The following is a 26,106-nucleotide window of genomic DNA, read 5'->3' on the forward strand; positions in this document are numbered from 1 at the left end:
ATGGGGGGGAGGGGGGAAGAAAGCCGGTCGAGAGCCTTGAGTACCTGCTGTCTTAGGTCACTTATGGCCCCAGGGCAAACGCTGCCTCCCGTCAGGGGCAGAATTCTGAAGACTCTCCAGCCAGCCTTTGGGAGAGCAGCCACAGGCTGTGCAGGGCGCTTTTCTAACCAGATATTGAAGGAGAATAGCCTCTGCTTAGAAGCTGAATGTGGAAACTTTGTTTTAGAAGGCGGCAGAAAAACAGCAGAGAGAAAAAACATAGCTAGAGGGCAGGTCCTGAGTAATTTCCGAAGAGACCGCTGCAGCAGAAACTGTGGCTGACAGGCCAGAGATAGCCCCATGTTTCTTCCCATTAGCAAAAATAAACAGGAAAAGGAGGGCCAGAACATATAGGAACTACAAGGCCCCACTAGGGTGTTGATGGCTCACCCCACCGCCGACCTACACGCTTTGGAGCACGTAGTGCAGCGTCCCCGGCAAAGCTTCGAGGATCCCACTGCTAACACTGGAGAGCATAGGCCTGGGAGCAAGGCAGGACCTGAAGGAAGAAAAAGACGATCCCGTGACATTCAATCGCTGTGGAAAGGAAGGGGACAAAGACCTGTAGCCGAAAGAGAACCTTTCTTCAGTATTGCAGGGTTATAGGCCACTTGGAGAAGGTTGGGAAACAATGAATTAGCCAAGGATGTGCATCGTTGCCAGCCTTCCAGGAGCAGGCTCTTGCTGGAGAAAACCTCCAGCACTCAGTCCCCCGGATCTGGAAAGGCCCAGCAGAAAAGGCTGCCAAGAGAGGAGAGATTTGGATCTCAGCGTTGCTAGTTAGGGAGTCTTTAATGACACTCAAGAGCCAGCACCTGCACCATCATCCTGGCCTCGGATTCTGCAGCCGCAGGGCAGAAGCCTCCCAGCACTCATATACGTGAGAGACGGGGAAGGAGTGGGAGTGGGTGGTGGTCAGAGAAGAACACGGCAAATGCAGGATGTTTGCAAGAGGTAGATGGGTGCACAGGGCCGGCTCTAGCATGCTTACTGTACGTGTCCGGACCTATAGGCAGCATATTTGGGCAGTTAGCATGGCTATCCTTAAGCACGCCCCATGTGCAGAAAGCTACACAAATATTCAAGCGCTGGCTTGTCCCATTTCCTCTTGCGAGAGTGTCCCAAACCGATCCCTCAGAGGATGGAAAGCTTCGGTTGTTTTACCTGAGGAAATGCAGATGAGGCTAATAAGGAGGTTTCAAGCCGAGGTCAAGTCAGTTGACCTTCTGCGAGCGCAGGGTTCACTGTTCCTAGGCTGAGAGCAATGCAAAACTCCTGACCATTTAGGGAATTGCACTTCCTGAGGAGAATAAGAGATCGCAGCTACTAGCTCTGAGCCTCACCGCATGTGCGTTGGGAAGAATAAAAATTCAGATAAAAGTGACATTTGGGTAGACTATTGCTTCCTAAAGAGACACCAAAAGAGACCCGAACCCGAAACCTAGGTGGAGAATGCCCAACACTGCTTACCGGAGACAGTTTTTAAAGCCAATTTTCGGGAGCAAACAGAATCAGACCCAGATGCTACCAAGAACAAGGAAAAGACAATTTTGCTGCCTGGCGGGTTCTCTCAGTTTTAAGTGATATTCACAAGATATCCTGGGGCTCCTGATACTTTCAAGGGGTTGATAGAAAGGATGATGCTGATATGAAATATACGGAAGTACTGATTTCTTTAGATAATAACATATTTTACAAGGCCTCAGGAGCACAGGAATTCTGATCCCCCAGATTCAGAGCTGCCTGGAAGAATCAGGGTTGACCTTGTCCATTTTCAAATACAGGCTCCACCGGATGCATAGCATCATAACAAGGTATGGGCATATCCTGAGTGGATCTTTCCTAACACTCATTGGCCATTTCCCACAAATCTTGGAGAATCAAAGAACTCAGAGGCTTAGTGGATGTTATAGGAGATTTGAGGGTAGCCATGCCATTAGGACAAACCCTTTCTCTGACCTGACCCAGGAATATCAGGCCCAAGCTAAAAAGAAAAGGGGCCAGAAGAGGCATCCGTGGACAAAGAGATGCCAGAGCGGAAGTCTTTGAACTCTGGTAAGGGAAGACCTACAGGCAGACGCTCAAAGCCTTAGTGGCCCTTTTTCAACCAGGTTCTTGGCTAGTATCGGCTGATAGCACCTGGTTTTAAATCCCTTAGTTTAAACACACTGACACCTCTATGGGGAGCTTCAGAGTTGGACTATCTCAGGAAGATGCTGAAACATGGCTAAATTTTGCTGCAGAAGCTTGAACTCTGTGGGATCCAATATCCCGTTTGCAAATCAGAGATTCTGGCCCTAAGTTAGGCAGTGAGATACAAGTTTTAGGAAGTGTGCGTGTGAGGTACAAGGATAATCAACAAAAACCCTCTCACCTCTGGGCCCACCATGCCAAGCAGGATATGACACCGTAGCAGGTGGTAGTGTTGGGTGACTATTTTCAGGACTGCTGTCCTCTTGTAGCTTCATCCACAAGATGCCACATCTCTTGAAGGAGTCAGAGCCCTGTGAGATCCCCAGGGTCCAGGGAGATACAGTTTTCTTTACGCGACAGAACTTGGGGGCTTTCCAGGATGGAGCCAGTGGTGGTTCTTACTTCTGGGGCTCTGGTAAATCTAACGGCTCCAGCAGGGAAGGGCCAAAGGGAAACTCAGAATAGCTAACGGTCAAGGAAAGAGACCCAGTCCTGTTGGACTGACCAGAGTTTTCTATAGGTGAATTTGAATGTGACGTTGAGATGAGCACAAATTCCAACTATGTGATGGTGTGTTATTAAAATGGGTACTGGAATGTCCTCTATGAAGACACTGTCTCTATGAAGACAATGTCCTCTATGAAGACTTTCCCAAGAGTCCTATAGTATGGTTCTGAAAGACTTACAGAGCTTTGAGTGGAATATATGAATGTTGGAAAGCTTTACACCTGTGGAAATCTTTAGTGGGCAGAACTCTGGTGCAGTGTCCTCCTTATACATCCCACCCTAACAGTTTTGATGGTACTGAAAATAATAACTTTTAAAATTATATTCAGTTCTCTAAACTAAAATCTGAGTTTTGTTCCTATGACTATTATCCCAGAACTCTTCCTTGTTTTCTCCTAGGCGTCACTGAGAGGTCTCCAATTTCTTTTTTTTTTTTTTTTCGGATAAAGTTCTAGCCATTTGTTTCTTGATACCTATCTAGCTCTGCCTCCCACCCTGCCGGCACTTTCATTCCCATCAAATTTCACTTTATAGATCCCTGTATCTGATCAGTGAGTTTCTTGCTTAACATCTTTCAAGACCTCCTGGAAGTATCTTGCCGGAAACCCACTGTCCCATCGTTTAAAAAGATAGGGGCGCCTGCCTGGGTGGCTCAGTTGGTTAAGCGTCCAACTTTGGCTCCTGTCATGATCTCATGGCTCATGGGTTCGAGCCACAAGTGGCGCCCTGTGCTGACAGCTCGGCACCTGGAGCCAGCTTCAGAGTCTGTGTCTCCCTCTGGCTCTCTGCCCCTCCCCCACTTGTGTTCGCTCTCTCTCAAAAATAAATAAACTTCAAAAAATTCAGCTAACTCTTCATTTTCCATATTTTTTTGATTCCGAGGGTAATAATACCAACCAAAGTGTACGTAACCTGTGTTTCCTAAGGCCTCTTCAGCCTGGGATTTTTAAAGGATCATATTAAACCCTTAATTATTCCTCTTTGCTTCTCCTTTCCAAGCCAGTGTGCCTGCAGAGAGATCACAGAGGGGAATGACTGTCAATCAAGGAGCCACTCCCTAGCTGGCTTGAGGCACTCCTAATCTACTTCAACCAGTTAATCTCAACCCTAGTTTTTGAATACAATTACCTGGGAATTTAAAGAAAAATACACTAATGTCAGGTCCTATCCCACACCTTAGCATAAAGCTCTAGCATCAGAATAATTTTTTTTAGGGGTGCCTGGGTGGCTCAGTCGGTTGGGCGACCGACTTCGGCTCAGGTACTTCAGCTCAGGTCATGATCTCGCACTCCGGGAGTTCGAGCCCCACATCGGGCTCTGTGCTGACAGCTCAGAGCCTGGAGCCTGTTTCAGATTCTGTGTCTCCCTCTCTCTCTGACCCTCCCCTGCTCATGCTCTCTCTCTGTCTCAAAAATAAATAAACCTAAAAAAAAATTTTTTAAAAATGATTTTTTTAAATACATTATTTAAAATATATATATATTTATCTTTAAGAAAGAGAGACAGCATACACAGGGGAGGGCCAGAAAGAGAAGACACAGAATCCCAAGCAGGGTCTAAGCCCTCTGTGCAGAGCCCGATATGGGGCTCAAATTCACAAACAGATCATGACCTGAGCCAAAATCAAGAGGCCACTTAACCGACTGAGCCCCCCAGGTGCCCCCCTGCAAATGATTCTGATGTGCACCTGCAGTTGTGAGGAACCACTATGAGCCATGGTAGCCGTGAGTCCTTGCTGAGAGCATCTATGTGTATCCAGATGTCAGTGCATATGCGATCACGGCACGGAGAAATAGCACAAGGAATCTCCAAGTCATCCAAATTCCCCCACTCACTGCTTTCTGCCTTTTTTTTTTTTTTTTTTTTTTTTGCCTTTCCTACTCTTCAAAGTAGCGCTCCTGTCATTTAAGTGACTTCTGAGAACACAAGGGTGCTATCTGTTCTTTCATGAACTCCTCTGCAAATTTCTTAGCAATTAGCACTTCAATCACTATCATCCATTCAGAAAACGTAAATCACCTTTTTTGCTTTGAGTTAATCATTTTCCATTTTCCCAAGGTGATTCAGAAATTCAGAGCTCCCTGAAAGTGAGTGAGCAGGTGTGGGGGGCTGTGGACACACTTCACTGTTCCATTAATGGCAGAATACACCTTGAGAGGTAACTGGCAATGCCAACAACAACGAAAATGAGTATTTGTCCAGCTATGATAAAATAGAGAGCCTAAGTCTGAAAACAAATTTTCATTTCTCTAGATTTCGGGCAGCGTTAAAACACACAATCAGTTCTAACCTTGTTTGCGTTAATCTGGACAGAAATTGCCCATTTGTTTTCAAAGCATCGGGTTGGAACGTTTTGCTGCTACGTGGAAACCATGTCAACGATCATACTCAGGACATGAAATCCACTTGCACAGGGAGTCCGTGCAATTTTAATAATGTCTGCTAACCCGTTGATAAGCATACAGGAAGGAACATAGAAGAACTAGAATAGAGAACCATTAAGCCAGCAAATGTGTACTTTCTAAGAGTCCTCACTTTCTGTGATTAATTAGTACCCTCACCAGCCCTCTTACCAGAGGTTAAGTCATTTATTTACTCATTCATTCATTCAACAAACATTTTCTAAGAGATGTGTTTGGGTGCCATGTTCTGTGCTTTGAGTTAGGGCTGGACCAATGAACAAAATATAGTCTCAGCCTCCAAAATCTATGGTCTATAATCATATAAGCAGAAAATGACCTTTGCAAATTCTTTTTTTCTCCCTGGTATGCTCTTCTCCCATATCTTTGGCTAATTCTATTCAACTCTTTAGGACTTGACTAGGATGTTACTTCATCTGGAAAGCTTTCCTTAACACTTCAAGTCAGGGGGCACCTCAGTGGCTCAGTCTGTTAAGCATCCAACTCTTGATATCGTCTCAGGTCATAATCTCATGGTTCATGGAATTGAGCCCTCTGTCAGGCTCTGTGTTGACATTGTGGAGCCTGCTTGAGATTTTCTTTCTCCCTCTCTCTCTCCCTCCCCAACTTGTACTCTCTCTCTCTCTCTCTCTCTCTCTCTCTCAAAATAAATAAATAAACTTAAAAAAAACACTTCAAGTCAGGGTTAGGTGCCTTTTCTATATATTTCCATAGCAATCATATCTTAGGACTTTGTACTTTCTAGTATAGTTACTTGTTTACATATCTTGTTTACATATTCCCTTACTAAATAATGAGGAACTTGAGGACAAGTGTCATGTCCATCTTTGTGTCTTTGATGTCTAGCACATAACAGTAACTCAATAGATAATTAAATGAGTGATGGATATGTTCACAGGGTATTATGAGAAATGCAGAGAAGATACACCAAAAGAGACCTCCTGTAAAAAGTGGCTGCTACGTGAAGTCGTAAATGCAGCATCAGAGTTACCCAGACTTGGGAATGCTTGGGAGGTAGAAGCAGGAGGGCAACACGGTCTATGTTAGAAAACCCCAGCAAAATGGTGTTGATAGAGGGCAAAGTGTGAGGTAGAGTAGAGTAGAGGACAAGTTGGGGCAGCTAGAATAAGGTCATGGAGCATGGAGGGCTGTGACCAAACCAGACTCAAACTCTATTTTCCCTTTTGTTGCCATTGAAACAAATGAACACACAGCTTCAAATAGTCTCAGAAGCTGATCTCCAGGGGTTACCCATTTGTTCCTGGCATAGACAAGAGTCCCTGAGACACAAAACACACTAAAAACTCTTCTCTAAGAACCATTCTATACCCTGCCCCATGAGATTCAGTACATGGGTGGAGGGGAGCTCCACGGGGGAGTTGCCATGTCACCTGCTTGACACTCGTGGAAGGTTTCTGTCCTTAACTACAAATTATGGGTAAAACACCTTATCAAATGTGATGGGCCCATCTTTGCTCGGTGTCCTCCTCAAACCCAGCTCTTTTTGTTCAACCTGGGCAGGCCTGGAAAGAGTATGTTGCCTAATTTCTCCTTATTCCATTGTGTTTTTAATATAAATCTTAGTAATTTAATGATTTACAATCAGTGCAACCCATTGAAGGCAGTCCCAGGCCTTTAGAAAACCTGCTTCTGTGTTAAGATCAACTGGTAGGATTCAGTCATTAATTAACTCAACAAGCATTTAATGACTACTTTTTTTTTTAATTTTTTTTTTAACGTTTATTTATTTTTGAGACAGAGAGATACAGATCATGAACAGGGGAGGGGCAGAGAGAGAGGGAGACACAGAACCCAAAACAGGCTCCAGGCTCTGAGCTGTCAGCACAGAGCCCGACGCGGGGCTCGAACTCACGGACCGCAAGATCATGACCTGAGCCAAAGTCGGACGCTTAACCGACCGAGCCACCCAGGCGCCCCTAATGACTACTTTCTAGGGGCACCTGGGTAGCTTAGTCGGTTAAGTGTCCGACTCTTGGTGTCAGCTCATGTCATGATCTCATAGTTTGTGAGTTCGAGCTGCGCATCGGCTCTGTCCTGACAGTGCAGAGCCTGCTTGGGATTCTCTCTCCCTCCCTCTTTCTCTGCCCCTCCCCCAATCTCTCTCTCTCAAAAAGAAATAAGCTTTAAAAAAATTTAATGAGCACTCTCTCTGTGTCAGACACTATGCTGGAATCTGGAGACCTGATAGTGAATGAGGTCTGGGAACTGCTTAGAAATTCACAGCCTGTGGTGTCCATCCCAATTGAATGGGGACCCCCAATTGTGGGGTGACAGTTGGATGGAAGTCGATGGTGGGTCCTGAAAGAATTCACCCAAATCAGAACAAAGGAGATAGAAGTTTCTTGAGTCCACCACAAGCGGAGCAGCGGGCAGGACAGTGAGGGAGAGGCTGTCTGCAATGTGCTAGTGGGTGGGGGCTGTATCTAAAGGAGGAAAGTGAGGGGGTATGGCAACGTATGGGATTTCCCCTTTTTTGATAACTGTGTCTGGTTGTAAGTAGCCCCTTGGTCAGTTAGGGTCTATGGGTATTTTGAGGTGGGTCACCTGATGGGCCTGTCTGTGTTCAGCCAGGGGTTCTCTATGGGCCCCTGCCTACATTCCATCCCTCAAGTCTGTTTGCCTAAAAGCAGCCTGTACACGACCTTGGGCCCTTCTTCCGGATCTACTGAATCAGAACTTGGGACGTGGGGCCCAGCAATCTGGGTGTTAGCAGGCCCTGCAGGAGACAACAGAGCTCATTTCTGTTTGGGATTCTCTGGCCTAAGCTCGGCATTGAATCATTAGCCATTCCCAGACTTCCTGTCCACAATTCCCCTTCTCAAGGAACTCCTGACAGAAATGGAAAACACCAACCCAGAGTGACACTACCCAAAATAAAGTAGAATGCTGTTTTATCATGTAATGGCAACCCCAGACCCTTCCCGCTAGAATCACAGAGGTGGATAGCTTCACAAAGATTGTTGTGGTATGGACTAGACGGGTCAGAACCATTTCCGTGTCATCATAGAAGGAATCAACAAGGGTAATGTCATTCTCGTCTCCATTCTGCTCCCTGCCACTTAGCGGTGGAGAAGAATTTTTTTTTTTTTAATTTAAATTTCATTAAAAAGATATTTTTAAAGACCAACCATATCAGCTCGGCTGCACAAACCAACCAACCAACCAACCAGGAGCTTCAGAGTTATTTCAGCGCATGGGAATAGAAACAGGATAAACTGAAACCGTAAAACAAGCAACTTAAATGCTTCGGAAAATAAAGGAAGGGGGAGTGAGATCACAATCTGAGCATGTGTGTTTTGCAATCCTGTGGTTGTTCTAAACAAATTCAGGCAGACTGCTTTCTTTCTGGAGTTCCAGCAAAATGGATCTTGCCACCAGTGGACGGTTCAGAGATCCTGGCTGAGGCTTTTTGGCTTATTGCCATGTGTCATTAGTGACCTAGTTTCAATGCGGTGAGACCAGCCATGTCTGCAGGCCCCTGAATCAGCAGTTTCTCCTCCACTCACTAGCTCCAAGCTGGCAAAGCTGACACTACTTTTCACAGAATGTGCCCTCCCCTTGCCCCTGCACTCCCCCTACGAGCAGGGAAAGCACCATTTTTTCATAAAGATGTCGGCTTTGACCGGAGGCTGCCCTGAGAGCCCAGCTGTCATGACTCCTTCAAGTAAGCTGCTAAACTCGGAATTATCTTGGCCTAATAATTAATCAGGACTAAAAATAGCCCCAAACTGCCCGAGCTTTGCTTAAATCCCACCCAGGTGGGAGAGGTGGTTTTAAAAAAGGGCTCATCAAAGCATAAGAGACTGTTAAAAACTGAGAACAAACTGAGGGTTGATGGGGGGTGGGAGGGAGGGGAGGGTGGGTGATGGGTATTGAGGAGGGCACCTTTTGGGATGAGCACTGGGTGTTGTATGGAAACAAATTTGACAATTTCATATATTAAAAAAAATTTTTTTTTAATTAAAAAAAAAATAAAACTGTTGGGCTCTGAAATTTAAAAAAACAAAAAATAAAAATAAATAAAAAAGGGCTCACTGCAAAACCATACTTTGTGAGGCTTTGCACAAAAATATGAAAATAATTAACCAACATGCCAGCGTGGGAGACAATTCACATTTAATCTGACCCTTTAAAAAAAAAAATAATGCAACCTTTTCCATTGCACACTGACTTGAGATTATCAGCTCGTGGTGGATATTAAAAGCAGCTAGGAATTGTACTCAGAATATTCTAAGAATACCCTCAAACACAAATTCAGGGAAAGAAAATAACTATTGGTTTAGAGCTACAAAATATAGCCTGTTGTCAGGCAGATTAGAGGATGAGTAGAGTTCCACCAGAGGGCGCCCTTGCCACCCTTCCGTCAAACCCAGTGCTCGGCATTTCCCAGATGGTTGGCAGGTCTTTGCCCTCTACAGTGTGTGCTCACAAAAGCAAAGGCTCTGTGTCCTGAAGAATGCTGCTTCTGTGACAGCTTTCTGGCTGCGACCGGCAGGCAAATGCTATCTCTGTGACATCACAGAAGCAGTTTCAAATGAGGGGAAAGCAAGCAAAACTTTAAAAGGGAAAAAAACGAATACATCTAGGTTGACTTCTCTCCATCGTGATCTATGTGTGTTCACTTTCTTGACACTCTAATGGTAAGAGCATGATAAAACGGAAGTACATTTATCACAGTTATCTGTGTCCAGCCCAAAGTCAGGAACCGCCATGGCACCAATCAAGCAGTGACAATTGGCAGGGCCAGGTGTATTTCAGCACACCCTTCACCCTCATCATCATTTCCCTCCTCCCCCTAGACACACCTCTGCCTCACACTAAGCTGTGCCCCTAGGGCCGTTTCTTCCTGATCTAAATCCCATGTCCTCTATCCTACTCCCTCATCCCCAGTTCTAAACTCACCTCCTCAAAGACAGGCAGGGAGGACTAACTGATGAATGAAATAATAGATGTGCCCCATCTAGCCACAAGTGAAGACCATCTAGCTTTGGTCTCTCCTGACCAAGGGAGTGACGTAACATACTAGGCAGGCAGCAGAGCTTTGCGAAAAGACCTTTACTCCCACCCCACCTAAACCCCCCACTCCCCCACATATCTGAATTCAGAAACCAAGATTCTACCGTGTACCAGCAGCAGAAATTAGAGGGGTCACTCATCCCCTCTGAGTTCAGCCTTCTTATTTGAAAAAAAAATGATAATAAAAATATCTGTTCTACTGTATAGGTTATTCTGGGGCTAGCGTAAGATACTGTACGTGAAATTTTTTGTGAGTTATAAGGAGCTATGTAAACATACTGAGTACCTAACCCTGGAGCTGTTCAAACATTAATTGAGTCGCAGGAGTAAATATGAGAGGAGGGAAAAGTTAAATTAGGTTGTATTATTATTTTCACATTTCAGCAAAGAAAGGATCACTGAGTTTCTTCTTGAGAATCTATACTATGAATCTCTCTTGTCATAGATGAATCAGTGTTATAGACTGAACGTTTGAGTCCCCCTAGAATTCCCATGGTGAAACCATAACCCACAATGTGGTGATATTAGGAGGTGAGGGTCTTTGGGAAGTAATCAGATGAGGTCATAAGAACAGAACCCTCATGAATGGGATTAGTGCCCTTATAAGAGTCATGAGAGTTATTGCCCTCTGCTTTCCACCATGTGAGCATACAATGAGAAGTTGGTAGCCTGCAACCCCCCGCCCCCCAAAAATGGTTGTCACCAGAACTCAACCATGCTGTTACTCTGATCTTGAACTATGAGAAATAAATGTGTTTATAAGCCACCAGAGTGTGGTATTTGTTATAGGCAGCCAAAATGGGCTAAAACATCCAAGTTGCCTTGACTCAGAGAAACGTTCCTAAAGATAAGTATCTAGAGACACTTTGCAAAGATTTTTCTGTGAGAAATGTTTATTATAGACTTGTGTAAAATTGGAAACTCTATCCCACAATGGAGTGGTTTCATTAAATCTCTCTACATAATGAATTATTATGCATCCATTAAAATGACATAGAGCAACATGTAATAATATTAAAGAGTCCATAATAAGGAATTAACAGAGAAAAAATAATCAAACAACATGTATATAGTAGACATGTAAAATGTGTGCACATACTCAGGTAGAATGCATACTGAAGAGTCCAGAAGAATACATGTCAACAAGCATGTTTGTTATAATCTAAGAAGGTTGGAATTAAGAATTTTCTTTAATTTTTATACTTTTGGCCTTTATTTTTTGCTGTTCTATAAAGAACATATATTATTGGGGTATTACAGGAAAAAAACCTATTAATAGTTATATTAATATAACTATATTAATTAGTTATAATTATATATAAACATTATAATTGTATTATTAATTATATGTTAATTATATTAATATAACTATTGTATATAATATATAACTATATTAATAATAAATATAATAACCCCTATTAAGAGTTATATATAAAATAAATAATTCTGGCCTCTGGAGAAGACCAATGGGAGACTTTTGAGGCCAGGGGTTCTTTGAGGACACCCAGCACTTCTATGGAAGAAGAGGCACCCCGGCCAGAGCTCTACCCCACTGGAGCCCTTATCTAGGATGACTCAGGCCGTCATCTGAGATTTCTGTTCAATCAGCACTATTGTGCTCACTTATCAGAGGAGGCCTAAATTAGAGATAAAGAGAGAGTTGCCCCTAGAGTGTGGGTGGAGGAAGAAATAACATCAAAACCTAATAAAAATATTTAGTCTCAAGCCGATGAGTGACCAATGGGTGACTGAGCAACGTAATGATTCTGTAAAAGGAAGAAGGTCTCTAGAATACAGCAAAAGTGTAAACTCTTCATTCATTGCCTTTGACATGGGCTGGGTAAGAATCACAAAGAATAAGAGAAGAACTGTGATAGTTGTCACAGAAATACTATTCATCTTGAAAAAACTCTCGCTCTCTTCTCAGAAGTATCTAATAGACTTTATTAATGCATTTTCCCTACTTAGTATCGTCAGTCAATGTGTAATCAGAGTCCTGAAGGTCACAGCTTATATTATTAAAATTCTAGTAAGTATACCAGGTCCTGGGCTTGGAAATGCATGCAAATCTCCTCATTTTAATAGTTGATTTATTATTGTTAGTTCTACCCTATATCATCTGGTTAGAGCTCAGATCTAATGAAGCCTCAGGAGCTTATTTTATTCCCATACAGGCTTGTTAGCTTCAGAGAGAGAATTTTCCCCATAGCCATAAAACCTAAGCCCTTAACCTAGATATGTCAGAAGGAGCATGAGGCATCATAACTCCTGGGAAAACAACCCTAAATCCTTGTCCCACTGAGACAGTATCCCTGTGTTCCCATAAACAGGAAGTCATTGGTCATTTGTTGTGGGGTGGCCAGAGGAGGCTAGGAGGGAAGCTTGGTTTGGCAAAAATGAGGCAGACAGAACAGGAAAGGTGAAAAGATGATGTCTTCAAACTACCTAGAGAGTCAACCAAATGAGCAGTAATGATTTGTGGCCTGTGGGTCTGCAGAGGCAGGGAAAAAGAAGAAAAGGCAATGGAAGCACCTAGAAGAGGAGACTGGCAGAAGTACAGAGAGGCTTTTCTGCCCCTCTTCAAAATAGTAGCATCCCTCCTTTCCCTCCTCCGTGTTCCCCACACATCCTGTTTTACTTCTATTAAAGCACTTGTCACCCCATGTAACTCCTGCCTATTGGTCTGTGCCTCTTAGTAAATTTCAAGCTTCCTCTGAGTAAGAGCCATATTTACTCATCCGTAATGGTGGGTAGGTTGGTATCGTCTGAGCCTTGCACACTGCAGGTTCATAGTAAATGCTTGATAAATATGAATCAGTGAATGATGTATGCAGAAATTAGTCCTAAAGTAGGAATGAACAACACATCCTAACAAAGATGTACACAGCACAGAACTTGGAGATCAAAGTCAGCCCCTTGGGTGGACTTTAGGGACAGGTTTTAACAAGGAGGCAGAGAGAACTCTGGCATTACTTGTTGATGAGATGAATGAGCCTCTGGAATTGAATTGGCCTAGAAATCTCGTGCACTTGCAGCACCCACTTTGTGTGATATGAGTTGTAGAATATTTTCTTTGGTTCCTTATGCCTTTTTTAAAAAAATGTTTATATATTTATTTTGAGGGAGAGAGAGAGAGAGAGAGAGAGAGAGAGCAGAGGAGGGGCAGAGGGAGAAGGAGACAGAGAATCCCAAGCAAGCTCCATGCTATGCTGTCAGCACAGAGCCCAACACAGGGCTTGATTCCACGAACCATGAGATCATGACCTGAGCTGAAATCAAGAGTTGGATGCTCAACTGACTGAGCCACCTGGGCGTCCTGGTTCCTTACATCGTTTAATTTAACTCTGTGGGAAAAAGTGGTTGCTATGTATTTTAAATACTCCCAGGACTGATGGGCACATAAACAGAAAAAGGATGGAGAGAGAGAGGCCATGTCACCAGGCAATTTCTTTTAGGCATCTTGGGGCAAGTGTATAAGAACGCTCTCATGGGGCATTACATTGCAAGTAAGATAGTTCTTAACGTCTAGCAAATAATTTTCCTATCTGAAGGCTGCTTCTCTTTCTCCTACATCGCTGACTTATAAAGGGAGTTTTTTCATTCCCAATTCTTCTTGATAAAGCCCATCAATACAAACCAGGAGGCTGGTGTCTGTTCACAGGTATCCTTTCTTAAATGGGCATTCTTAAATCCCATTAAAAGTTCCCAGACTGAGGTCTATGTCTGAAGATTAAAGGTCACAATGTCTAGTAGAGGAGGAGGTGGGGGAAGAGTTAGGAAAAATTGTATACCAACTTTGGCTTCAGTAAGCACTGTAGACAGAGATCTCTGCAAAGGTTTAGGGAGCTTAGCTAGAAATAGGGGTAATTGAGGAAAGGCAGTAACTTGAAGCCCATTATACCATCTGTGTTACTCTCTTTGTTAGAAAAAGCCTGGCAAAAGGGGAGAAAATCAGCAGTGAAGTAGATAGCCCATTTTCTTAAACATACGGGTTTAAGTGACATGGTTTAGGGAGCAGAAAACATCTGGGAGTCTGTACGCCCAGCTGTTTTTAATGTCAGTGAAACAGCACTAGTTTCTCAGCACGTGAGCTGGGCCTTTTCCGCCCTCACGCTTGAGTTCCCCTAACAGAGACTGCTCTGTCCCAGATCCCCTTGTCCTCAGGTCTCAGCTCAAATGCACTTCTTCAGAGAGGCCTTCCTAGGCATGCCCCTCCTTGGTCATTCTCTAGCGCGTCACTCTTTCTCCTTCATTCACTGTCTGAAGCTGTTTTGTACACAGGCTTGTTTGTTTTATTGACTGTGTCCTCCCACTTCATAAAAGAAGGGACCCTGTCTCTTTTATTCACTACTTTATTACAAGCACTTAGAACAGCATCTGGCACATAGTAGGCCCTCAATTTACAAGTAAACGAGTGAGTGAATGAAGGGATGACTGAATGAATGGAATAGCCTGAATATGAGGTTCAAAATAGCAATGAGAAAGTACTTTCCATTACCAGTAGGGTAGGTCTCTTCCCTTGAAGAGGAAATAGGCATTTCCTAACGGTAAGGAACCAAGTGGATATTTACATCAAAGGGAAAGCCCTTTATTTCCACATTGAAGCGCTAATATTTCCTCCCCAGAGGAAATATTTCCACACCAGAAGGCAGCTGTGAAGCTGGGATGGGAAGGGAGCGGGCTGGGGGCCAGGCAGTACGGAGTTACAAACTCGCTGAGTTATCACTGTGATGTAGAACAGAGTGTTTACATACAGCCCCAAGACAGAGGCTGGCTTTGTCTTACCATTTGAGCGCAGTGAGAAAATATAACTAATCAAAACTCTCTGGGAGCTTGTGTCATTCCTTTGAACAACTGCTGTCCACGGGAAGGTGCTCAGGAAAGGGACACGAGCAAGCCTAGACAGCCCTCGTTCGGTTGTTTTCCATCTATCCGTGCAGCTCAGAAGACGAAGGAGAAATGGGTCTTTCCACGGTGGCCCTCACTCATGGTGCACACCCTCGGGCCAGTTCTTCCTGGAGCAGTGGTGGCCTGCCCCCTCTGTCCAGAGGTGTCCCTGCTCTAGCCTCCTTCTCTCTGAGTACCTTTATTTGGTGGAATGAGGGAAGATATTCACCATGACTACTTAACAGTATGGAGTTAACGCCTTATTTGTCAATCACTTCACTTATAGAAGATGCAGTGTTCTAACGAGAGGGGTGGGGGAAAGGCATGCTGGGAACAGTAACCCTCCCAGGAGGTTGTTCGGTGCCTGATGCAGTTGATAGCTCGCTCATACAGATCGTCTTGTTTTCATTGGAATCCTCATCACTGCCCTTCATGTAAAAAGGAGCAGGTATTTTTCCACCATCATTTTATAGAGGAAAAAAATCTGAGGTCAAAAGAGGTGAATGAGTTGCTCTAGGTCCCCGAGGTGGGAGGACCCAGGTGTCCTCATCTCCAGATGCAGCATCAAAAGGCAAATTTCTAGGGAACAAACAAAGACTGACATTCTCTTTTGTCACAACCAAATTATCTCTACATAAAGTGTATTTTTGTTTAAGTTTATTTGTTTATTTTGAGGAGGAGCGTGAGTGAGCCAGGGAAGGGCAGAGAGAGAGAGGGAGAGAGAATCCCAAGCAGGCTCCTTGCTGTCAGCACCCAGGCCAATGTGGGGCTCAAAATCACGAACCATGAGACCATGACCTGAGCCGAAATCAAGAGACGGTCACTTAACTGCCTGAGCCGCCCAGGCGCCCCATTATCTCTACATAAAGTTGTATGCAGATACAAGAAGAACCTGTCTTATAATTTTGTTGTGTCTAATCAGGATCAATGGCTAGACAGGCTTAGTGTGGTGCCTGGCACATGAAGCAATTATTGAATGGTGAAAAGAAAGAAGGAGGGAAAGGGAAGAAGAAAGTTCTTCTGTTGCAGGGAATGACATTGGCCACACAGTACACCCAAACCCTCCTTATGAGAATGATGTTATGGCAGAAACCCACTGCAGTTGACTCACACTCAGTAAATAGGAACTGACTAAGCAGAATTCTGGAACTGACAGAGACCTTAGAGGTCATACTAAGCCATGCAGTTTTGTTTGCTAAGTTACTTACGCCCCTCTGCGGGCACTTGTTTGCCCCTGACTATCAGCTGATCTCAACTCACATTCCACATACCAATATTTAAAGCAAATACTTCCTGGACTAAAAATAAAGTACACATAAAAGTCTGTTTAAATGAATCATTCTTCTTTTGGAAGCTAAAAAGGAGAGGGAGAAGAGCAGCTGATATGCTCTGGGACTACTGGCAATGTGAACAGTCTCTCTTTGATCCTCTGAGAATTTCCAAGTTGAAAACACCATGTGGAGATGACTCCTTCCCTCGGGATATGGGCTGCGTCTGACCTTCCCCTATGAGTGTTAGTTTTGACTCTCTCTCCCTCTCTCTCTCCTCCCCTTCCCTCCCCCACCACTCCTTCTCCTTCCCCTTCCTCTCTCCCTTGCCTGCCTGTAAATGACTTACTCAGTAAATTGTGGCTGAGGAGATGAGAGAGGCTGGAATGTGTCCTAGCCTGGAGCCAAACAAGGAACCTTATTTAAAATAATGTTAGGGGCGCCTGAGTGGCTCAGTGAGTTAAACATCCAACTTCAGCTCAGGTCATGATCTCACAATTCATGGGTTCAAGCCCCGCGTCAGGCTCTGTGCTGGCAGCTCAGAGCCAGGAGCCTGCCTCGGATTCTGTGTCTCCCTCTCTCTCTGCCCCTCCCCTGCTTGAGCTCTCTCTCTAAAAAAAATAAACATTTTAAAAAATAAAAAATAAATAAAATAATGTTAGAAGTTGGCCATTAAGCCTGTGGAATGGCCTTCCTTTTCCTCTCACTTCCCATCACATGTTCGTTCATTCATTTGTCCTACAAGCATTCATTCATTGTCCACATACAGGTACAGATACGAATAAGAAATCATCTCTACTGCCAAGGAGCTCTAGTCAAGTAAGGGGGAGCAGGTATGGGGGGAAGGTGCAGGAACGAGGCTGAAGAGTGGTAGAGAGAACACACAAAGGGCCTTGTGTGCTATTCTAAGGAATTTGCACTTGATCCCACAGGTCAGTATTTCCTGAACATGGTGTGGAAAATTGTGTTGATCAATATTCTAAAAAAGAGGGGCGCCTGGGTGGCTCAGTCGGTTAAGCGGCTGACTCTTGGTTTCAGTTCAGGTCGCGATCTCATGGTCCATGGGTTCGAGCCCCACATCCGGCTCTGGGCTGACAGTGCAGAGCCTGCTCGGGATTCTCTCTATCCCTCTCTCCCTGCCCTTCCCCCTCTCACCCTCTCTGTCTCTCTCTCAAAATAAATAAACTTAAAAAAATATTGTAAAAGAGAACGTATCACCTATTCTTATGTATCCACAACTTATTTTTATTACAACATCATCCAGATGTATACAAACACAAACCAGGTATAATTTCCCAATGTTTATAACCATGATACAATAATAAAACCAAAACAAATTTATAAAATAAAACCCAATCTAATTCAAATTAACAAAACCCACTCGAGGCAACGGATGTTATTATTTAACTGAAAGCAAATGACTACTGGCATGTGAACATGGCACTCACTACAAGCATGTGCGTTATTTTTAATTCAGCATGCCTACATGACCACGCACTAACTCTTCCAATCCTTCTTTCTAGTCAAACTAGCATGAAACTGTCATCAAAAGAGACTGTGGTGATGTCACGTGGCCACCACATCCCTTGCCTGTGCGTCAACTGCACTTCCTTTCTCGGTAGCCTGGGACAATAAAAATAGGGCAACTTGGCTCCTTGATTACAAGTGGTCATTAAATGTCCTAGAAGATGCCTCTATTTACATTTTAAACTGTCCTTAAAATTAAAAAAAAAAAAAAAAAGATTTTTAAAAATGTCTGAGAGAACCCATCAGCCCCAAGAGCACTTTACTAAAGACCATAGCCTGAAGTTTGAGGAAATATTACATAAGTGCTTGGGGCCCATCGCTGACAGACTTTGAACAAGAAAGTGATGTGATCAGATTTCCATCGTAGGGCAATTATGCCAGGGGCACCAATGATGGCACATTAGAGGAGAGAGATACCAGGAGAGAGGAGGTCACTTGGGAGACAACTATGATCATGTAGGCAAATGATGATGAGTGACCTTGCAAGCATAAGATGAGTGATGAGGTATAAGAGAATAGACTGGAAATGTCTGCAAAAGGCAGAATTCATAGAACTCAAAGACTCATTACTTGTGACGGGTGGAAAAAAACCAGGCGTTTCTAGCTTAGGCAACACTGTTAAACCTGGGGGAGGATGTAAAGGTGAGTTTAGTTTCAGACAGGGCTCCTTTGGAGAGGCTGTGGACACAGGCAAATACAGCAGGATCGAACTGAAGAGAAAAAGCTTCTGGGTGAAGCTGGCATGCCAGGATAGCCAAGTGGTCACCAGCCTACCAACTGTAACTTCTACATCCAAGATTATCTCAGTGCCCACTCCCCCAATTCCCAAACACAATGTTTGTCCTGCCTCCTAGTTGCCACCCAAAGTTCCAACCCCATGTGATCATGGCTGCAATAATCTAATACTCTGATACTATTTAAAGTACAAAATCTGAAAAGACTGACACTTAGTCTGACACTTAATCTGACATTTAGTGTGTGATTGATGGTCTGAATCCTGAAGTGCTATGGTGGACAGAACATGAAATTTGCAATCATTCAGACCATGGTTCCAATTCCTACTCCACCACGTAACTAGTTGTGAAAGCTCAGCAAGTCACTTACTTCTTGTCTTCCTTTTTTGCAAATTGGGGTTATAAAATTTTATATCAAAAGCTCATTAGGAGCATTAAGTAAAATAATGCTTATGGTATCTCGCACAGTGCCTTCAACATCTTGGTCAATGAATCTTTCCCATTCTCCTTATATAATAACTAAGATCGTGGACAAAACCAGGCTCTGTGGGTCCAAACCATGCTCTACAACATTCTACTGACATGACCTTGGGTAAGTAAACTAACTTCTCTGTAACACAGAGGGATAATTATATTCTCTAGTGCAGAGAGTTATTAGAGTAACTCATTAACTCAACATTCACAAAACTCTGGGCACCATGTGTCTTGCACATAGTATGCACTAAGCCTAAGCTATTATCAACATAATCACTCCTTCCTCTCTTCTAATCATTAAGTTTGAGATTCTTTCTTGGTCATCATTTTGATGGAAGAGGATGAACATTCAACGTGGCGCTGGGTACCTAAGCCACTCGGTGTGAGGCCCCACACAGAGAGGAAGAAGAGGAAGGTTGATAGCCCTAAAGACAGTCTTTGCCTATTTCTCGATACAGGCTGGGCTCTGCAGTGCAGCAGGGAGGGAGACATAGAGTGACTGAAGTCCAAGGTCCAGTGGTGAAATGAAAAGACCGTCAGCAGATATTTGACCCAAGAAGGAGGCATCCGGATGGAAGTACTGTAAGTTCTTATGAGGTATGACAACACTCATTGTTTTCAGCGAACTTTATTTTTCACTTAATGGTAGTTAAATGCCACAATTATGCAGGATTTTGTCCCAAACTAGGAAAAGAAGCAAAACACATGCACACACACACACACACCCTTCAAAACCAACTTGCATATACCAAGGGCTAAATCCAGAAAAGTTAGAGCTGGAGAAGACTAGTCAGGAACATGGGCCAGTGAGCAAACATAGATTTTTCTGATATATTCAGCCTTATCATGTCAAGTTTCTGACCCTAATCAACCAAGGTAATGAACAAACTAGTCCCTTTAAAATGTTTATGAAAGAAACCGCTGTGCATTTTTCTCTCTGGACTCTCACTTGGAATTCAAATGCAGCCTGGCTTTTGCAACAATTTAGGCCTGAGAACTGAGCTGAGTTCTCGGTGATTTGCTGCCTCCATCAGGATCAGAGAAGAATATTCTTTACTGCATTTCAATCTGTTTAATCCATAGAGGAGGGAATGACTTCTGTGTCAAAAGGGAGCAGAGGGGTCTATTGGAGATGGACATTGTTTATTCGGGTATAAATTTTAATTAGACTTTTTCCCAAATAAAAAAAAAACATGCAGAGGAATAATGTAAAGGTAGTTCTGTCTTTGGGTGAGGCAGATATTATATCCAATCCCAGTTCTGCCACCCACTGTGTGATTTGGGGCATGTCACTTAACCCACTGAGCTCATTGGCCTTAAGTGTAAAATTACAGTGCTACTTGCCTTATAGGCTGGTTATAAAATCCATCATGCTCTGTCCCTAACTCCTGCCTCTGTTTTCTAGCCACTTCCCATGGGCACAGTGTTCTTTAGTCATAACAGGCTACTCAGGGCTCCCTCTGGTCTCTGGTTCTCATTCAAGTCAAGATTCATCTGCCTGAAACAATCTCCCACCCCACACCCATTTTCCAGGCTGATAGCCACTCATCCAACAAGCCTCTTTATAGATGTCACTTCCTCCAGGAAGTCTTCTTTAACACCACCTCCCCCAGTTAAAGTTTAAGTTGTGTGCCCTCCCATGAGTCCAGGGCATCTATGCATATTCCATCGAAGCACTTGTTACACTACCGTATTGATTTTCCATCATGTCCCTGGACTGTGGACTCTGTGTGAGCAGAAACCGTGTCCTTCTAATGGCATAGTATCTCTAGGGCTTAGTGCAAGACAAGACATATATGATGCATCCAATATATGTTTGTAAAATTAATTGAAATTTTTAAAAAATTTAAAAAAAAAAGTAAATGCTGTTCCGTTGCTATTTATATGGTTCTGAGATGAAAGTTAGTGTATTAGAAGTTAGACATATTAGAGCATGCTCCAGGATATTTTTCCACGTTGCTGTGGCTAACACTTGCAGTTGTCCTCATGGCCAGACCCTCCTCCCCCCTCCCCCCCACTTTAGCCCAGACTCCACCTTCCCTTGAAGCTGAGACTTCTGGCTTTCCTTTTGAACACATTCTGCCACCTACCTATGACACTCCAGCCAAGACCCCAACCAAAGCTCAATGCCTGATCTTCTCCTACCTTTGTTGATATAGCACAGTCCCACTCAAAGGACTCTAGCATAAGATTCACTCTAACTTGCTGTCTTTGAAACCATGTGACTAAATAACAGTTCTATTGGTCTTTAGTGAAGAAAGATCTAACTCAAGTATCCTCCTTTCTTCCTCTTCCCCTCCTACAGGTCAGATTTTCTAAGAACATATTGGAAGGGGAGATATACTTCACATCACTTCTCTACTTGGAACTTGCTTCTTAGCACCCTGTTCTCCTTCCCATTCTGCCATGGGCCTCTGCCCCTCCTCACTGATCACCACTGGGAACTCACAGTCAGCTCCCTTTAATGGGTTCCTCTCCCTTCTCATAGGATCAGACAAGAGGTTGATATGGGTCTGACCACACCTCAGTCAAGTGTGTGGACCTTCCATTCTACATTGTGTCAACACAAAGGAGTAGAGGTATTTTGGTCTTGTCTGAAAACCAGGGTAATTCAAGAAACAAACAACATATTTTCCTATTACAAAACTCAAGTCTGTACACTGCTCATGATTCTTTCTATGGCCTAAGGGAGAAATATCAAATAAGTAGATGTTTCTCATGGGGTTTCCATCATGGGCACATGCCTATTCCCGAAGAGGCTCTCACTTCTTCAAATGCCTTATTCTTCCCACTCTGCAGAGCAATGACTCCAAACTGAAAAATCTTACTCACTACCCAAAACTGATCCAGAATCCATCACCTTCCCAGTGATACATTTCTCTAAGTCTGGTAAGGAAACTCAGAGGCACTTCATCAGCAATGGGGGAACACCCTGATTCCAGTGAAGTCTGGACCCCAGAGTAGGAGAGTGCTGTGGCTCCAAGCAGGATTTCTGCACCCAGGTGACCAGGGCTTGAATATGGCTCTGATTTTCCCAGCTGTGTGACTTTTGTCACGATTCTTTTTTTTTAATGTTTATTTATTTTTGAAAGAGAAATAGAGCACGCGAGAGCTGGGGGTGGGGTGGACAGAGAGGGGGAGGACAGAGGATCCAAAGCAGGCTCTAATGTGGGGCTCAAATCCACAAACCATGAGATCATCACTTGAGCTGAAACCAAGAGTCAGACGTTTAATTGACTTGGCCACCTAGGTACCCCTGGTCATGTTTCTTAACCTGTCTACACCTCAGCCTCCTTATTTGTGATATGATTATAATAATAGTGATACTTTGCAAGTAGTGAGGCTTTAAAGAGTTAAGACATAAATAGAACAGACCTTAGCAAAGAAAAAGTGCTCAATGAATTTTAGCTACCGCTATATATACATTTCCCCATTAATGTAGACATGTCTATCACTTTTTCTGTTTAGCAAGTAATTGTTGAAGCAGACATAAACACATTCACAGGCATCTTCTGAGAACAAATACTAATTCCCAGAGATAGCACAATCTGGAAACATTTTTCTGAAGGACTCATGAGGAAATCTCAAAGTGGAGTCAGTACATAGAGTTCACTCCTTATGAACCTTCAACTTACAGGGGTCTATTAGGTGCAAATAGAACTTTTCCTGCTCTCTGCATTTTGGCTGGAGCCCCTAAGGTGACAACAATAAATAGCAAGCACCTCCTTCCTCAGTTCTATAGGGACCTACTGGATACCAAAACTCACTAAAAGGTAGCCCACCTGGTCTTTCACACCCAGACTATATAAAAGGAGACTAAGCCACACTTGCTAAAAGCCTGGAGAGACTAGAAAGGGACATGAGGGGTGCTTTGTGTACTGATAATATTCAGCTTCTTGATCTGGTGCTTGAATCTTGAAATTCTCAAAGGGAGCTCATCGAAGGGAATTCCTAGGAATAGAGATCACTTGGTTATTTTTATTTTGCTTTGAAGGTTTGAGGACATAGTAGTTGAACAGAGGCCACAGCCCGCCTCATGTGCAGACCATTTCTGAAGGCAGGAGTCTGCCTGAAGCTGCCCAAGAGAGCAGGCAAAGGCAGCAGCAGCAGGGGAGCATGTTCTCATGATGGTGGAGCATGACTGTATGAGTCCTCATGAGCCTTGTGGGCACCATGGAATATGTATTGAGACATCTTAAAAGGACCCCACCCTACAAGGTGGCCTGCTAGAGCAAGGAGACTCCCATATGGGAGGAGACTCCTCCCATAAGAGGCGGGAGATAAGACCACTGGGACAGGAGTTGAGATGGAAGGAAGAAAGTGGGTCACAAGAGGTCAGCTGAAGAATGTATCACCCATTTCAGGAACCAGTACAGCACAAAAGTCTCAAAGTGGAGGATCCACAGATGCACATCGTGAAAAAAGGTATCAAAGGGCCCAGCACCTTAGCAGTGCCAGCCAAGAGAAAATCAAAAAGAGCCCCAATTATATAAAAGGCTATTTGCCCTTCTTTCCCTTTTGCCTGACTCCTTAACCTGGAGAAACCAAAGACAGCAAAGAAAGTGGAGGAGGGGGAGTGAGTCAGAAAGAATATTGTGTAAGTAGACTCTAAGATCAGACCCTCCTTCCCCATTTCAGGACCCCCAGTCAATGGTCAGGCCTATGCTATGGAAACAAGAGAAGTTTTGAATTGGATCTGAGATCCAAGATTTGATTTAGACTCTACTGAGTCTTTTAATACTTGAGGAGTCACAATTATCAAATTAAGATTTGTTTGTTTTTTTAATGTGAAAATGACCAGACTTTAGAAGGGGACAGGGGAAGAAAACTGAGCAGCATACATTTTCAAGGCGGTCGTGGTGGCAATAATTTGGCAGGTTCCTGTGCGTAGCTGTTGGGCAATGCATTCACAATACATTAGTCAAAACAAAACAAAACATATGCCAAGCAAAATTTCATCAGTCCTGCCCTCCACCAACAGAGAGTTCTGAGTTGTTGCTTGCACAGGCTTGTCATAAATTGACCTGATCCTTGGCAAAAAGGTCTTTGTCTGTAAGACTGTTATGAAGGACCTAGTTCATTCCTTTCTTTTACTCCCTTTTCCTCCAGCCTGCTGGGCAGAGGAAAGTATACCCTTCAATCACTCCTTGAACCCACAAAGACCTACCCATAGGTCTCAATTTCTCTCTAGGGAGAGAGAAGTGGCATTTTTATTTTTCTGGCCACAAAGACTTTGGGTATTTAATGCTGGGTGGAGAAGGAGAGGTACAATTTAGTTTGGAGAAAAGTAATTTAAGGACCTTTCCCAAGAAATAAAAACTTTCTCAGAAAGAAGCAAATTTAGAAATCCAAATGACTTCAAAGAGGGCTCAAGAATGGACTGGAATGATCCTTCCTTTCTCAAAACAATAAAACAAATCACAACAAATCACAACAAAAAAACCCATACCATGCCAGTAAAGATCAAGAACTCAGGGATGTATGTGGACATCCCCTTTTCTCCTTCTTTCCTCTTTTCTATTCACTTCACTCTCATCCAGGATGAACTCAAATTGTTTCTCCGTCATTTATCCCACCTTGTTATTGGTTCCACCATTCTTTGAAAGCAAGCCACTTGGTCAGCCATATCTTCCTTTCACAGAGACTCAGGGAAGCAAATAAAAATTCCATGTGGAAACCAAAAGAGCCCAGAGGAAAGTGCTGTTCATTTTCTTCTGATAATCTACTCTCCTGAAAGCTTACAGTTTGGTAGAAATTCTGAATTTTCTTTAAGTAACTAGAGGTAGCACAGCTGGAATAGCAATATCTAAATAAAAATGCTGCCGACCTGCTGATATTAACTAGTCTAAAAATACCATGAAGCATGTGGTTTTCGTTATAGCAACAAAGCAACTATAGTATGACAAGCAGCCTGCCTTCCAAGATTACCCTCATTTACATGATATTATGTTACACGTGGAGCTGGACTCTTGGGCTTAAAGAAAAACAAGAGTTCCACCGCAAGAGGTGAAATGAAGAGTCAGGCACTCCGCCAGAGGTTTGAGATTACCCAGAAATGACTGAGCTCACAGTCACATGGCCTCCCTCTGCTCAGCACTCTAGCCTCACGTCATTTATTCCATTCATTTGGAACTTCTCACACGTGGCTCTTATCACAGGCCATTGTATGTAAGATCGGGGCAGAGACTACCTCTTGATCAAAACCACATAGAACCTTCCACATAGTCTTCAGCACCCATGGAGCTCACGGGCAGTGATGCCGTGTAGTTAGATGCAAGATGGGTGGAAGGAACACAGACTCTGGTGCCCCAGAGCTGAGTCTCAAACCTAGATGGCCTCTTTAAAGCTGTTTAACCTTGGGCAAGTTTTCCACTTCCCCAAGTCTCAGTTTGCTCATAGAAAGAATATTAGTATAAAAGTGGATTAATGCTATTATATTCAGACGTAAGATTCATCGCATGCTTATAACACACCATGGGTTCCACTTCACGTTGTCACGTGCACTATTTTATTGACCATCCACAGTCCTCTCATGAGGAAAGTAGTAGTATTAACCCCATTTAGAGATAAAGATACTGTGGGCCAAGGAAATTACAAAACTTGCCAAGATGACACGATAAGTAAGTAGCTGGTTCAGACCCAAGTCTGACTCATGTCAAAGCTTGTGTTCTCATCCACAGAGTTTAAAGTCAACACCTAACATGACTACACCAGGCAAGGAGCAAAGTGGTTAAAGCAGAGACTCTGGTCTCTACCAGTTCCTTGATGGTACTTGTCTGAACTTCAGTTTTCTCACCTGTGAAATGGGGACAACAGGACCTACATCTGAGTATGGCTATAAGGATAAAATGACTTAATATGCATATGGCTATGGGATAATTCCCAGTACATAGAGGTGACTCTGCTATGTTTACTGTTTTTATTTTGATAAACCACTGACATATCAGTGATGATGGGGGCTGAAATAAGAGAATAAGAAAGAATAAGCATGGGAGGCCACCAGATGACTGCTCTGTGGCA

At 43.5% G+C, this 26,106-nt stretch overlaps 1 long non-coding RNA gene across 1 annotated transcript in view; it reads left to right on the forward strand.

Annotated features, from left to right (window-relative positions):
• The window catches only part of LOC109270467 (uncharacterized), a 33,319-nt gene extending 11,575 nt beyond the window's left edge, over positions 1-21,744 (forward strand). The window contains exons 2-3 of the long non-coding RNA XR_008419596.1: positions 19,545-19,683; positions 21,392-21,744. This is a non-coding gene — a long non-coding RNA (uncharacterized LOC109270467). The remainder of the gene's footprint in view (positions 1-19,544; positions 19,684-21,391) is intronic.
• Positions 21,745-26,106: the final 4,362 nt, after the last annotated feature.

The sequence above is a fragment of the Panthera pardus genome, unplaced genomic scaffold, assembly GCF_024362965.1.
Source record: "Panthera pardus isolate Hobbes unplaced genomic scaffold, ASM2436296v1 HiC_scaffold_6, whole genome shotgun sequence".
Lineage (NCBI taxonomy): Eukaryota > Metazoa > Chordata > Mammalia > Carnivora > Felidae > Panthera > Panthera pardus.